Raw genomic sequence first — 14,616 nt, 5'->3', positions numbered from 1 at the left:
TGTTTGACATTATCTGGGGACCACAGCTCTCAGATTTGGTGTGGTCAAATCCAGAAATGTTTCAGTAAACTTTACATGAATTATGTTTCAATTTGTGATTTTTTATTGTTGTAGTACTGAAATATGTTACTGCCCACATTTAGCCATAATTATATATATGTCTTTCATTTATTTAGTTGGAATTAAGTAATTTCAGTTGTGTTTTACTATTTAGTAACAAGTGGCCTGAAATTCTATGATTAGGTCTTTCACTTTACTTCTTTGATAGGAGTACTCAATGAGAGGCAGAAATCATCCATTTCAGTTCACAGGCAGATGTTTAAACAAGCATATTCCAGAGTGCCAGCACACAAGATCACATTAAACGAAGTCCAGGATTCATCCTTGCAAACAAAATGTGATTGCTTTCCTCAGGCAAATGTTAAGGGTTTCAAACAAGATGTCTCCTAACGTGACAAGGCTATAGTCAATAGAACAGTCCTCTATTCTACTCGGGTACCCCTTTAATAATTAGTATTATGGTTTGTAATGAGTTTATGGACGGCCCATTGTATGATAGAGATGTTAACCAAATCAGCCATGGCATTTAAGAATCTCTACAGCCGATGCACGTTGCTCATTTATGCCCAGAATATTCTGTGAATAAAGCCTTCAAAGAAACTGCTCATATCCCTTTCTTATTTTGACCGACCTCACTCTCATAAACTGGATATAAAAAAGAACATGCGAAGGAAGAAAAACTATTCTACAACTGTACTAAGATTGTAATACTTGTTAAAAAGGTTTATGTTGTGTATTTTCTCACCAGCTACTCTTTCAAGTCTGTCTGAACACTGAATTGATTATTTTATAACACTATGTATAATTCAATCTCCTGATTTTGCACAGTTGACTTTATTTTAAAAAGTAAAGTTTAATCGAATTTGGCAAATGTTAAAAAGTATGTTTCCTTGACAGTGACTCGTTCAACTCTTTTTGGTCATTAACTTAATTTTTCTTTAACACTCTACATAAATAAAACTAGTTTTCATTAGGTAAAATTAAGTTATTTTAGGTTGCTGTTTGGTCCCATAACAGGTGTTTACCAGTAAAAGGCAACTACAAATCTGAAAGGGGTTGTAAAGATTTACTCTTCTTTGTAGTAAAATATAATCTTTCAAATTGTATTACTCATTCTTGTCTTCTCTTTCTTCTAAAATACCAAGTTCCTTTACATGATATCACTCTCACATAAAACCGGAAGCGGGAGTGTTAATAAGGCTCTATGTAGTGGCTGTGGGAAGTTTTGGGATTGGCAAACAGAAATGTTCAAAAGAAGGGCCATAAATCTCAAACAACGAGAGACATAATCACATTAGGAGGGCTTACATTTTCAATATTCCATTGATTCCTGTGCGTTGATGCATCAATGGAAACATGTATAATTGCTTATTGTGATATGCCATTTATTAACTTGCATAGCTTGCAATATAATTTAGGTTTTTCTGGACGTAAAGTGCACCAAAATGCTTGACTTATGTGTTGCAATTTTAATTAAAATAATATTAAGAACGACAAAAAGTGTAAGAAATATACTTAAGTGTCAGTCAATGGGACAGTGTGTACAATTTAGAGCTTTTTAGAGGTAGATAAAAACAAATTTTGTCCAAAATATGTACAGAGATTTGAAGTAAAAATGAGATATACTTGCATTTTTTTAAATAGTCTTTGGTTGAAAACTTTGTATTCATCTGTCATAACATGAAGCTCACCTAGAGGGAGTTGACATGATTTTCCACCATCTTGCTGCAGAGGCTACCCCCAATACTGAAAATCTGTCTTTTTCCCTTTTTTCTTTTTCTTTTTTTGTCTTTTCTTGCATTTGATTTTTTTTCCTCTTTTTTCCCTCTTTTCTCTTTCCTTTCAGTTGTTTTCTTTCTTTTTTCCTTTTACTCTTGTGTTTTTTTCTTTCTTTTTTTCTTTTTCTCTTTTTTCTTTCTTTTTCTGTGTTATCTGTTTTTCCTTTCCCCCCTTGTCTATTTTTCCTTGTACTTTTTTTGGCGATTCTCTGTTTTATTACTTATTTTTTCTTGCTTTTTAGTTTTTCTTCCTTTTTAATTTTATCCTTCACATTTTCGCTATTTGCTTTTTTTATTTACTTTCTACTTAATGCCTCTCCTTTTCTCTTTTTGCCTTTCGTTTTCCCCTGCTTTAATTTAATTCTTCATGAAACGCCTGGGGAAAAAAGTGTCTAGCGCTGTGAATTTTTAGGCGTGATCTTTTTCCTTACAATATGTATTAAATATTGGATGACTAACAGTAATGTATAATTAACCTTTTATCTTAACACAAAACACATTTTTTATGAACCCAAGCAAGTTATTTATTATTTTTAGTTATTTATTTATTTTTTTTTGGTCTGTTACAGCTCTTTAGGGTTTCTAACCCCCTGCAGTACACAACACAGCGACATCTAGTTTTCAAATGTGCTACGCACTGTCCCATGAAATATTTAATAAAATACCAGAAATATAATACCAACAGCTAGATAATGAAAACGAATCTCAGAATTTGCTGATAAGAATTACATTCCTAAAATTAAAAGTTAGAGTAATTTAGACCATCTTCCCCTTCTTAAATGAGTTTCCGACAAACTAATGAGGATAGAAATCGTGCAAAGAGGTCACAGTTTACCGTGTCTAAATCACTGCGGCCAAGCTGCCCTCTGTTCAGCTTGAGTATTGACATTATGCCAGCTATGACACCATAACTCAACCCACTGCGATGGTCATTTGATAAATGCTATCATAAATTGTTGACAAAACAATTTGTGATGTATTATGTTTCCGATGGGTTGTACTGCTTATCAAATCAAGTAATCTGGCAGGGCTTTCCATTCATCAGCATGAGGCGACACGCGCCGAGGATAGTGATGACTTTGTTGCTTTAGCGACGCACATTTCCTTGTGCCTGAAGACAGTATACACTACGCGTGTATACTGTACTGTTTTATGTACAAGTAAAGCTTATCCAATTCCCATTAAATTCTTATCACAAACAGTTAGTAGGTGAAGGTTGTAAATGATCTGAAATGATCTGCATTTATATAGTGCTTTTCAAGTTAATGACTTCCCAAAGCGCTTTACATTGTGCTTCACATTTCCCAATAGCGGCCGTGATCTGTGCAGCCATGTAAGGCGCTAACCTGCTTATTGAGGGTAATCGGGGGTTCAATGTCTTACCCAAGGACACTTCGACATGTAACACGGACAAGCCGGGATTCGAACTGGGATCCCTTAATCCTAAAACGATCGCTCTACCTCCTGAGCTACTGCCGTTGTCTCAAGCATTAGAAGCATGAATTAAATGCTAGCTCAAAAAAGATTCTATTTGCGGACTATTGTGCTGTTTTTAATTTTATGATATTTCATTATTTTACTATATGATTGGTGTATTTTGTTGAAAATATTGTTTTTTACGAGACATTTTGCATGGTGGAGATGCAAGGTAGGAGGATGTGATACAGATACATCAGGAGAAAAAACATCTAACAAGTGTGGTCAAAAAAATTAAATATATATATTCTAAAGAGCAAGATTATCTGCCAATAGAACAATAAAGTTATACTAGTTTTTCTATTATAGCCTACATTGAATATATTTTTTTACTGTATTCCCATTCAAGTGAAATGTACATCATCATGATATCAGACATCATTTTGTAGGTAAGTATGTAGGTTGTGAAAACGGAGAGCGTTTTCTCCTCCAAGTGTTTTGATCAACATCCGGGTCGCGAGACTTCTATGCTCGGCGTGTAAATACAGAGCTCGGAGTCCTTTGCAAAAAGCATCAACAAAATGTCTGACTATAGTTTTTTTTTATATAGGAAATGGGTGTTGTATGAAAGAACCAAGTCTTGAATAATTGGAAACCCCCCAAGAAAGAATTCTCACCCCAGTCCTGTTCAGACCGGCTCATACTGAATTTGCAAGTGGTCTTTCAAAACTAAAAGCCCATCCCAGGGAACAAGCTATTACTTGACCAAAATAAGTTGATATATTGAGACATCAACACAAGATAATTAATTACAGTACTTCATTGAAATACATGGATAGTCATAAGGTGCTTTAATTACAAGTAAATTAACATAGATATTAAAGTCTAAATAAATGTGTGGTGACAAATTTCAATATTGCAACAATGGGTAAGTAGGTAGTTAGGTAGGTAGTTAGGTAGGTAGCTAGGTAGGAAGGTAGGTAGGTAGGTAGATAGGTAGGTAGGTAGGTTGGTAGGTCGGTAGGTGGGTAGGTGGGTAGGTGGGTAGGTAGGTCAGCCGGTCAGTCAGTCAGTTGGTAGGTAGGTAGGTAGGTAGGTAGGTAGGTAGGTAAGTAGATGGGCATGTAGGTGGCTAGGTATGTTAGTTGTTTTAAAGGTAGGTGGATAGGTAAGTAGGTAGGTGGGTAGGCAAGTAGGTAGGCGGGTAGTTAGGTAGTTATGTGGGAAAGTAGGTAGGTCAGTCGGTCGGTAGGTATGTTGGTTGGTTGGTTGGCAGGTAATTCACTAGGTAGGTAGGTAAGTAGGTAGGTAGGTCAGTAGGTAGTTGGGTAGGTAAGTAGGTAGGTAAGTCGGTAGGTAGGTAAGTAGGTAGGTAGGTAGGTAGGTAGCCCCTTGGTTCGCATTCAATTTAAATAAGATATTTTTCTCATAATTTGCAAAAAAAAACCATCAGAATATGCTAATATCTTAAAAGTTTTCTTCTGTGATTGTACACACGGCTATGGTTCACATCAGGAGGTAGCTCGCCAATTGATAGATCCTACAGTGTTAAGCCACGCTCACCGTAGTTACTCTTTAGTAACTACTCCTGATAGCATTGCCAGATCATTTCTTCATTATAATGCAAAGTTGTTTCAAAAGATAATATAATTGGGTCACAACTATTACATACAGAGTTAAATTAATGGGATCAAGATGTCCAAAGACGCTAAAAACCTTTTAACGGTGGATGCAAAATACTGGCGATCTATGACAAAGTCAAATGCCTTGTACCAACTACACATAGAGATAGAAACAGAAATTTGAGAGATAATGGTATATAGAGGACAAATGAGTGACCTAGCAAATAAAATTTACAAAAATAAATAAAATTTACAAAAATACAGCGGTGAAATAAAAACAAAACACTTACTGTAGAACAAATAATGTTTGTTTGGGTTCCCGTCAATTCAATACACATCTAGATGTTGAAGCCGCTATTATGCAATGCATTGTGTGTAATACAAAAAAAGGCAGGGCTGTCGTCTGTCTCGTGTTCTCATTGGATGAAAACAGAGCTGACGGATGTATTAATTATATTGCTGGGCGGACGTACATAGATCTCAAACATTATTGGGTTAATTTTCAGCTCTGCCTAACTAGTTAGCATCCTTACCAACCACACACGGGCCGCTCTAGCAATATTTTTTTAATATTATGGCACGGGCCACACCCTATCGTATTAAGGGCCGCAAAGGGCCTGCAAGCTGCTAGTTTGAGACCACTACCTTAGAGGCACACAATTATTTGCCACATTTGATAATTTTGCTCATTTGCAGAATTATTTTTCAGACTTTACCAGTTATATTAATGTAATGCATAGAAAATATGAGAAAAATAAAATACACACAGTGCACACACTTGTTTGTAGACATAGCTATTAAGTGACATAGTTACGCACAATGTCAAATTGCATACCTGTCAACTTATATGTTTTCCCTCCATTTTATTCGGTTTTTGAACATTTTAATTTGTGTATGCCGTATAACAAATTTTGTGTGGGAAATTAACAAAAAAGACCAAGCGTGTCATGCTCATTTTTGCTCTAATCAGGATTTTCTTGGACACTAGTTGCAGACGACAACCTCCTCGTATATTGCTAATATTGTCTTTCTGTGAGCAAATACCACGTTGCGTTTGTTATCACTTAATAAGGGGAATTGCCAGCATTAATAATTGGACCATTTGGTTGTGGATGACAGGTATGCCATTTTGGCAAAAAGCAATTGAGATTGTCTTTTTTGGGTGTGGAGAGGGTTGTTCAATCCCATCGCATGAACCCGTGTAACATCAACAATATTAAATCCTCGACTCAAAGGATTTCTTCAAATGACTGCAGTGACTACACTCAGAAATACCTGTCTCTTTCTGGTCCTTAGCAGATACGAAGCCTGAAAACAAAATGAAAGTCTGAAGGTGATCACGTGCTTCTCAGCAGTCAGACTTTACTTTTAATAAAAGCTAGAAGAAATGTCTTTATTTTTAACATCAATGAAGTCTTAGGATAACACTTAATTGTCAGCTTCCTTCAAACGGCTTCAGGTGAACACGTCCCGTTCATATGAAACATACAATCCAATATTTATGAAGCCTTTCCCCGCACGCGTTTGCGCCGCAGCCAATTTTCAGTCCAGATATTTGATCTTAAAAGCCATTGCTGGAGAGCGTCTCGACGCTCTTGATCAAGGAGCAATTGTTGTATCTTTTCATCGTGACGCGCCTTGCTGGGAGTCGCCTGTCCATCCTTTCTCTGACAGTGGCCGACCTCCACTCTTCAAAGATACATTGAAGTTGTGCAAATAAACTGTCAAGCGTGCCGTCCATCGAATGCTCCTGCGCCGGTCCATGTCGTCTTAAGTCCCGTTCAGGCGTACGTTGTTGACACCACGGAATATATTTGTTTAAGCTTCAAAGCGTTCTTGTAAAACCAAGCCCTCGGTATAACTCGGCACGGATACTTCGCTCTCGTTTTAGAGCATTTTTCCGAGACAAAAGGATGAGACGACCTCTATTTAGTGGCCAGTGTCCCCCTGTCGATGCTAAGGACTTTATGATATAAGTCATTGACTCACACACAGGTCTGACTTAAGACTCCTGTTGAAGCCACTTGACCTTAGGAGACAGGGAAACGTATCAAAATTTGGTGGAACATTCCTTCAATGTCTAATTCCTAGTTTTTGATAGCTGCTAGAGGCAGGCCTCCAGGGCCTGCAAGGCCTTCTCTGCTGGGTAGAAATATCTGAATTTCAATTAAATGTGTCCATCAATACTTATTAGATAATTCCAAAATGTCTTTCACATTTTTTAATTGTTTTTTTCTGGTTGAACTGCTACTGGATGAGTGCTTTTATATATACGCTTTTAACCAATCACATTTTAGCCATTAAGTGTTGCTCGGCTCAGAAATCCCGAAGGCCGCGTACTGAAGGATTTTATTCATTTGACTATAAAGGATTTTGCACGATCAAATAAAAATTACATTTAAATGCAAAAGATATTCACTGGCTGAGCTGTGGGGCGAAGTCAATGCAACCTAGTAAAGAATGATGTTTACTGGAACAGCGGGGAACTGGGATAAAGGGCTGATGAGATAATCAGCACTTCTCGATGCAGACGGCCCTGGTGACGTAGAAACGCTTGGGATGTTTTGACCATTTCAGACATCGAGGCAAGGGGGCTATCCTGGCACGCCCATGGGAGGAGTCTTGACAGAGACTCGAGCGACACTAATTCGGCTAATTCGGCCCTATATTTGATGGAGTTCACTTAGCTGAATTATTTAAGAAATTAGATCTGCCCCCGTGTGAAAACGTCGGCTATTCTTGTCTATCTTTTCCAATCAAGAAACGAGCGCGCATTGTTAGGTGAATCCAGAATGTGTTTGGTTAATGGAGTCAGATAACTAATTTGAACAATTTGGTAAACGGTACATTTTTAATATATTTAAAATCTAACAGTACGGTAACATCAGTTGTTGGTTTAGGATATAAACGCCTTCTAGCGGACCTTGGGAATCGTCACCGGTTTCACAAACTATGATTCGCTAGTGGGCGGTCATCCACCAAAGTGATTGGGCCAACAGCCAACATTTTTTTCTTCGTCTATGTTTATAGAATCTTGTTGAACTTAGATTTAATTTCAAAAAACAGACTCTATGTGTCACACGTCTGAAAGGCGCGGGGCCTTTCACGTACATCGTTAACACCACAGAATATATTTGTATAAGCTTCAAAGCCTTTTTGTAAAATAAAAGCCCTTGGTTCTTAGCTTCATTTTCAAAGAATTTTGCCAAGACAAAAGGATGAGACAACCTGCCGGTTTGTGACATTTAGTAGCTAGCGTTTCCCTGACGATGCTACGGAATTTATGAAATGGGTCATTTACTCGCACATGAGTCTTACTTAAGACTCCTGTTAAAGCCACATGACCTTAGGAGATAGGGAAACGAATCACTGATAAATGCTAATGTGGTTCACATTAATTCTGGCCATGGATGCCACGTCCTTCGCAGCTGGAAGAATTAAAGTGAAGCATTGTGAACATTTATTATTTTCTCTGTCTGGAATGTGGTTTTGCTTCTTACCAATTAGTAGTGGATTTAGTTTGGGAAATGATATCAAAGTAAGGCCATTATTTTTTTTTTGGTGGTGATTTATGAATCGCTCAAATTGCACAGCTTTCAGTATTCCAGAACTGTAATTGCAACACATGCATAACACAAAGAAAAACTATCCATTAGACCCTTTGAATGTGTTAAATGCTTTTGTTCTATCGCAGATTTACTTTTGTATACACAGCTCACTCTTCTTAAAAGCACAGTATGTAATATTTAGCACAGGGGTCACCAACATTGTGCCTGTTGGCACCAGTTACCCGTTAAGAGCACCCAAGTAACCTACTGACAAGTCATTGTGATGTTCTAGACAATTTTGAAATTTATTTTTAACTGGCATAGAAAATTATATGACATGATCAATGTACTTAAATACTTATTTGATTCGTGTTGTTTTTTTCCTTCATTTACAAGGTTGATTCTTTAGTGGTGGACTCAGCCTATCTTAACCCTTTGTCTATTAATATCGACTTGGTAACAACATAATAATAACATAGTTAAAATATTGTTAATAACATGATAACATATTATTGCACTTTTCATTGCGCTACCGTTGCAATGCACTATTCGTTTTTTATTGCACTATTATTGTAACACCTTTTTTCCCTCTTTAAAGTCTTTATGACATGTAAACCTTGGAGTGCCATGTCTAATCCATTTGCATACCATGTTTCACAATTAAGACATATCAATTCAAATTAAATCCAATGAGTCGCTCTTTTGGAAAAGGATATCAAACTGGTGGGCTTTTACGCATACCAGCTTAAAAAAAAGTATCTCCAAGCTCCAAAGAGGCTCAAAAACCCCTTTTTTGCGGCCTCCTAGTGGTAAAAAAAAAACTTCCATTTGTTTAAACAATATTGATTTAAATAATAAGTAAGACTACATGAACTAACGTTCACACAACATGACATGATTCTCCGTCATCTTGCTGCTGAGGGTACCTCCAAAGACCTAAAATCTATTGAGCAAAAAAATGAGAAAGAAAAAGTGTGGGTTTGGTCACGATGAGTCTCACTAGTTTGTTTTGTTCCTTATAGCATTAGATTTTGGTTGCACTACATTGTACAGCCACAAAAAAGGGTCAAATTTTACCGTTATAGTTTTGAGAATGTGTACAGTGCTCGTACGAGTGCTTAAAATCCCTTAAAAATGCTTGAATTTTACTGTTGTGTTTTCAAGGAGTGAAAAGTGCTAAACATTTGGGTAAACTTCTTGTAAAATGCCTACAATTTTTGCCATGTTTCACAAAAATGACTCTGAATTTGCTCTCTTTGGCTTGATTATATTTCTTCATTAATGATAAACAGCAGCAGACATTAGTTTGTATGGAATTAGTTTATATGGCATTCGTTTGTATAGCGTCATCACCCTCTATGGGTTGTGCCGAATAGGACGGGGGCATGTTACACTTAAACAGGGTAATATGAAATCTGCATCAGTGCACAAAATATGTACCATATCAATAATGGGCATTTGTGTATGGGTCATGGAGAAAAATAAGGTAGTGTTTCCCAGAGGAAAATTGTAATAGGAAGAGTTTCCTGCAACTGAAAAATGTAAGCTCTAAATGTAAGCTTTGAATGTCATTTTACCCAACACCTATATGGGGGGAGATTTCTCTCAAACATATCATATGATATAACGATCCACAAATATATAATAATAATAATAATAATAATTTCCTTTGTATTGTCATTCTTTGTAACAATGTACACAGAACGAAATGTCGATACACCTGACCCGTTGTAGCGAGCCGATGCAGCCGCAGCCATATACACGATTTACTTAAAATTCATATGTCTTCTAAATGCACACACAAGATTAAAAATGCATATGTAAATCACAGGGGGCAGCACGGTGGGGTAGTGGTTAGCGCGTGTTCTTTTGTCTCAGAACTGTCCCTTCTGAGGTCATGAGATGGAACCTCCTGTGAGGAGTTTGCATGTTCTCCCCGTGCTTGCGTGGGTTTCCTCCGGGCACTGCGGTTTCCTCCCGCATTCCAAAAACATGCATGTCAGATTAATTGGCCGGTCCAAATTGTCCCTAGGTGTGAATGAGCGAGCGAATTGTCTGTCTCTGTCTGCCCTGAGACTGGCTGGCAACAAGTTCAGAATGTCCCTTGCCCACTGCCCGAAGGTAGCTGGGATGGGCTCCATCACCTCCGTGACCCTACTGAGGATAAGCGGTGCAGATAATGGATGGATGGATGTAATTCACAGAGATTTTTATGAATCTGCAAAATACATGATTTACATCAGATTTATTATTTTTATGTTACTGGAGGAATTGGAATAATATTTTAAAAGGCCTTAAAAGGGCTTTGATTTGGTCATGAAAAAGGTGTGCAAACCCTGTGTGTAGTTAATTGAGTGCTCACAAAGTCCCATTTTCGACATGAAAATGCAAACCATATAAAACAAAAAGGTCATCTTTCATCAAGAGACCCCAAGACCTCAAGTGGAATACGAGCTGGAAAGCACCCCATTATTGCAGATTAGCTGACAACTCAATTTTGCTTTTGAGGAGTTCACAATGAGTTTTTAACTCTCACTGGAGGCAAATGTGTGCCCCTAAAAGACAATATCACATGAAACAAGCCGTCATATGTTATATAATTTAGTACAGTATTTCGTTTTCTCACTTACTTATGCCTTTGTTGCTCGATTGTTTAAATTATTATCAATGAATAAATGAATGAATGAATGAATGAATGTCACTTTATTTTGAAAGTGATAAAAACAAAACTACAATTGCATTTACATCTAAGAAACACCTTATGGATATACAAATGTACATGGGTTCTGTGGATGCACGGTCTCCTCATCATCTTTATCCTCACTATCACTATTTCACCGTCATCATTATAATCATTGGTGTCTCCATACTTTTTCAGTATACTATAAAATAAGGATATGTATTATAATAACAATAACTCTCATAGTTGCTCATGGTGACAACTCACTGTTTTATGGTGTGTGTTGTCCATCATACTGAGTATCTCTGGACCTGCTGCTTGAGTGGGTCCGCCCACAGGCAGCAGGACCATCCAATGCTAAGTAGCCTAAACCGTGCATTAATAAGACAAGAACGAAGAGCTTTGGCCAGCATCAAGCTCCCACTTGTCTTCCCTAACTATGAGTTGTTCAGTACATGTCTGTTTTTCGTCCTTATAAAAATTCAATTCTATGTTTTTGCATACCCAATTATCAAGTTTTTGTTTCATTTTCACCATCATCACAAACATCACCAGCAGTAGACCTCTGTAGTTCATCCAGAGTGATCATGGGCCCCTTGGCTGCATCTCTGATAAGTTTTCTCCTTGTATGAGCTGAAAGTTTAGCGGGACGGCCCAATCTTGGTAAATTTGCAGTGGTCTGATACTCCTTCCATTTAAATATTATTGCTTGCACAGTGCTCATTGGGATGTTTAGAGCTTGAGAAATATTTTTGTATCCAAATCCAGCTTTAAACTTCTCCACAACAGTATCTCGGACCTGCCTGGTGTGTTCCTCGTTCTTCATGATGCTGTCTGTGCTTTAAACAGACCTCTGAGACTATCATAGTGCAGGTGCATTTATACAGAGACTTTATTACACACAGGCGGATTCCATTTGTCATCGTTCATCATTTAGATCAACATTGAATCATTCAGAGATCCTCACTGAACTTCTGGACACAGTTTGCTACACTGAAAGTAAAGGAGCTGAATAATTTCGCACACCCAGTTTTGTTGTTGTTCATTTGTTAAAAAAGTTTAAAATATCCAATGAAGTGTGTTCCACTTCATGATTGTGTCCCACTTATTGTTGATGCTTCACAAGAAATTACAGTTTTATATCTTTATGTTTGAAGTGAGAAATGTGGGAAAAGGTCATAAAGTTCAATATATATATATATATATATATATATATATATATATATATATATATATATATATATATATATATATATATATATATATATATATATATATATATATATATATATATATATATATATATATATATATATATATATATATATATGGCGGTTGTTGGCACGTGTGTGTCACGGTTCTGAGGTCATGGGATCAAACATTCCTGTGCATGTTCTCCGGGCACTCCAGTTTCCTCCCACATTCTAAAGACATGCATGTCAGATTAATTGGCTGGTCCAAATTGTCCCTAAGTGTGAATGAGCAAGTGAGTTGTCCGTCTCAGTGTGCCCTGCGACTGGCTGGAAACCAGTTCAAGGTGTCCCCTGCCCACTGCCTGAAGATGGCTGGAATGGGCTTCAGCACCCCTGCGACCCTACTGATGAGGATAAGCAGATAATAGATGGATGGATGGACCTCTGAACCCTTTAGCGTTACCTGTGACGTCCTGCAGGGCTCAGTACTCGATTCCCTTCTTTTCAGCATGTATATCCTTCTGTTAGGTGATATGATTAGCAAGTATAATATCAGATTACATTGCTATGCAGATGAAACTCACTGTATCTTCCAATGGAGGCATATGCCCCACTTAATTGTGTAAATTACAAAACCCTTTCACTGCGATAAAAATATGGATGATCCATCTGAATGCCGTGATTTGTTCTCAAGCACTTCTCTGAACATTGACAAATGTCATATCATCCAGAGTGACTCAGGCAAAAATCTAGGTGTCACTTTAGACCCTAATGTTGTCCTACCAGATACACGTTAAGAAAATTAATAGAACAGCTTTTTTCCATCTTCGCAACATTTCTAAAATTTGCCCTATTCCTTCTCAGTCTGATGAAAGTTTATAATCCCAGCGTTTGTTACATCCCGTTTTGATTACTGTACTATAAGACTCTCCAGTCGCCCATAATCGAGCATCAAGAGCCTGCACCTGGCACAAAATGCAACAGCAAAGCTTTTAACTAAGACAAAAGTTTAATCACTTTACCCTGATTTCAGCTAACCAACTTTGGCTCCCTGTCATTTTAAAATGTGATTTTAAGAGTCTGTTGTCCATCCATCGATCCATTATCTACACCGATTATCCTCAGTAGGGTGGCGGGGGTGCTGGAGCCCATCCCAGCTGTGTGCTGGCAGTGGGCAGGGGACACCTTGAACTGGTTGCCAGCCAGTCGCAGGGCAAACAGAGATAGACAACTCACTCACTCATTCACACCTAGGAACAATTTTGCCTGACATGCAAGTTTTAGGGAATGTGGGAGGAAACCGGAGTGCCCGTAAGATACTCACGCAAGAACGGGGAGAACTTGAAAACACCGCACATGAAGGCTCGTTCCATAACCTCAACACTGTGCGATGGATGCGCTAACCACTGAGCCGCGGTGCTGCCCTACTAAAGACATTTGACCAGTATATTTATTTCTAATTTTATATTTCTATATGTTGTTGGCTCTGACCCACCTGCCTTACCATACTGTACATCACTGCAACACTACTTCTTTTAATTTTTCTTTTTTTAATCTTAAAAAAATAACAAGGTGTTTAATCAATTCCACTTGTAGGTAGTATTTGCGTGAGACCGTACAGAGTTGTGTCTGAATGACACGTCAGCGAATAGGCTCGGAATTCCCAGAACTCCTCTTTATCACAGGACAGTGGCTTCACTTCAAGACGGGCGAAACTCATGGAAGCACGGGGAGAACATGCAAACTCCTCACAGGATGGTTTGATCTCACGACCTCAGAACTGTGCCACACATGCGCTAACCACTGCGCTGCCGTGCTGCCTCCGTTCTATTGTCATTATACAAAAATATGCTTCAACCATATTTTCGGTTCGAAAGGTTCACTTGGAAAATGTGATCCCAAGAATATATCCACAGGTTTGAGAGCGTTCTCCATTTGAGCCCCAGTGCCTTAGAATGCTCTGCCCTCTGAGATTCTATCTGCAACCTCAGTGTAACTATTTAAATCTAGACTTAAAAAAACACTAGTATTTTATAGCTTAAGAATGGCCTGTTTCATGTTGACGATGTTTGTGTATTGCAACATTCATTGTAGCTTGGTCATCTTGGTAGGGGTGGTTCCCTCATGTGCTGTCCCTTCTCAAGTTTTTCATTTTCCTCATGCTGAGGTTTTGAGTTTTTCCTTGCCCTCATGTAAGGTTTAGATCAGGGGGTGGTGTAAAAATAGTCTGTTGTTTGTAATAGTCTGTGTTTTGTGCAGACCTTTGAGACTTGTGAATAAGGGATATACAAATAATCGTAACTTGACTTGACTTATTAA

This window comes from Urocampus carinirostris, chromosome 5, assembly GCF_059441175.1.
Source record: "Urocampus carinirostris isolate Australia breed hairy pipefish chromosome 5, RoL_Ucar_1.0, whole genome shotgun sequence".
Taxonomy (NCBI): Eukaryota; Metazoa; Chordata; class Actinopteri; order Syngnathiformes; family Syngnathidae; genus Urocampus; species Urocampus carinirostris.
This window is presented reverse-complemented; position numbering follows the sequence as displayed.